Below are 2,166 nucleotides of genomic sequence, written 5' to 3'. Positions count from 1 at the left end.
AAAGAATAGTGGAAAACCCAAACAGGAAAATACTTTGGCCAGATTTGAAAAAAAAGAGCAGGAAATGTTCAAAAAAAAAAAAAAAAAAAGTAAAATAAAAATCCATCGCTTATCTCAGGACACTGCAAGTTGAATTGCAGCTTCCTCCTGTTATTCACACTGGCAGCAAGAAACCCTAAACTTAAAGAAACACGTGACTGTAAAGGCTCACTGTGACTGTTCCATTCAAGGCTACTGCTGCCACAAATACATCATAGAATCCTATACATAAATCTGTCAGGATCCTTCATATAATAACTCCTAGGATTTTTTTCTCTCATGGTTTTCAACTAGAGGATTGAGTGGATAATTCATTTTTCTGGTTTCCTTGAAAAAGTTTGGTCAAATTTTTGGTATTCTCAAATCAAAGAGTAAAATGAACTGTTTGAACCGAAATGAGAACATTTTGTTCCCTGTTTCCATACTGAAGAACAGGTGAGCCAGAATGAAAACATTTCATTTTCAATGAGGGCAATTTTAACAAATGTAAGTAGTAGAAAACACAGATATAGTTCTGAGAACCATTCACAGAGTAAAGTGAGAAATTTAATTTCTGTTCTCTCTTTTTCAGGCAAACCAAAGTCCACTTCCCTGACTGAACAAGAGTTTTTTGCCTTATTTCAATAAGTCCTTAAGGACTTTGCACAAAACCTAACTTAGGTTTAACTGTTTTCTTCCTGCATCATATCATATTCTCTAGTGAGGTAGTTAAAGCAGTCTCCTGAAGTGCCCTTATACTGGGAGAAAATATCAAATTCAGGCTTTTCAGATGCTGAAGGTGTCCCAGCCCATTAGCTGGTCAGTGTGGATTCCTTTACTTCTCATTTCTAAATCTAGTCATACACATGGGTAAAATTCACTGAAGTCTACAACTGGATTTAGGATGAAGAAGCTTGGACTGCTATAATTCAATAAACTGTTTTTAAAACTCTCTAGTCTTCTAGAGTTTTACCAAAGCTGCATGTAGAATTTCAGAGGAGATCCAATTAATATCTTACAGTCATTCATTAGCATGTCATAAAACATCTGATGGCCCCAAATACTTGATTTGGGTATAATTTAAACAAGAACAAATCTAGAATGTCTGCAGGTTTCACGCTGATTTACCACTACAATGTATACTTTGCCCAAACTGCACAGAACTCTAGAAAACAGAAAATCCTCTGGTAGCACAGTATCAGTGACAGCTGGTCGAAATGCTTGAAACTGTCATTTTGCAAAAAATATTTGCCTTCTTTTGAACTATGAATTAAAACAGTAGCACTGTATATAAAATAGCATGCATTGATTTTTTTTTTCTCAGAACTTTTGAAAAATACTGTCTGAACCAAGGAAAAGCAGCCAGATTTAGAAACAAAAAATTGATTAGCTAACAGAAAATACATTTAAATCCAATTATACAAGCAGACCTTTCTAAAGACATGGTTGCTTTTGGGACAAATATGAGGTGAAATTTTAGTGTGTAGGATTCCTGCACAATTTTCAGTTTGTTCTTTGTCAGGAGCCTGGATTAAATCAACCCTCAAAGTATTTCTCCTACAATGGTACAGCTCTGCTCCACCAAGTGTCTGCCGTCATGGTAATTTAGCTCACTGATCCCTCTGAGGGATAGTTCTCCTAGTGACAGGAATGGTAGGGCTGTCTAGTGTCTGGGTTCCCCCACAAACTTCCCCTTGGCTCTCTGAAAGAGCCGCATGGTGGCATGTAAGGAATGTATACATTTGACTGGGATTTAGGGATAACAAAGGACCAAGCTGGAAGAGTTTCTTCATCACAAGTTTCCTGCTATGTGAGGATCAACTTTTCACCATGTGTGCGACAAGGCTGATGTTTTTGGAAGGCTTCAAATCTCCTGCATATGTGTGGTACAAGTGGTCTCTGTGCACATTAAATACACAGTCGGGGTCACTGTGGGCCGTCTGTGCACCACTCATAGGGAATCTGACACTTTCTATCATCATTAAGCATAATATTCATGCAATACTCAGCACAGGCTTAGTAATGGTCAGAGCAACTAAAACAAATGTAATCAACCCACAATCATTCACTCTCCTTCCATGCTGGGATCCTCTCAGAAATCTCTTCTTCCCAAAGCTGTGAGTAAAAGCAGGATTCATTTGACCATTT

This window comes from Corvus brachyrhynchos, unplaced genomic scaffold, assembly GCF_000691975.1.
Source record: "Corvus brachyrhynchos isolate BGI_N302 unplaced genomic scaffold, ASM69197v1 scaffold60, whole genome shotgun sequence".
Lineage (NCBI taxonomy): Eukaryota > Metazoa > Chordata > Aves > Passeriformes > Corvidae > Corvus > Corvus brachyrhynchos.
Note: the sequence above shows the minus strand (reverse complement) of the source record.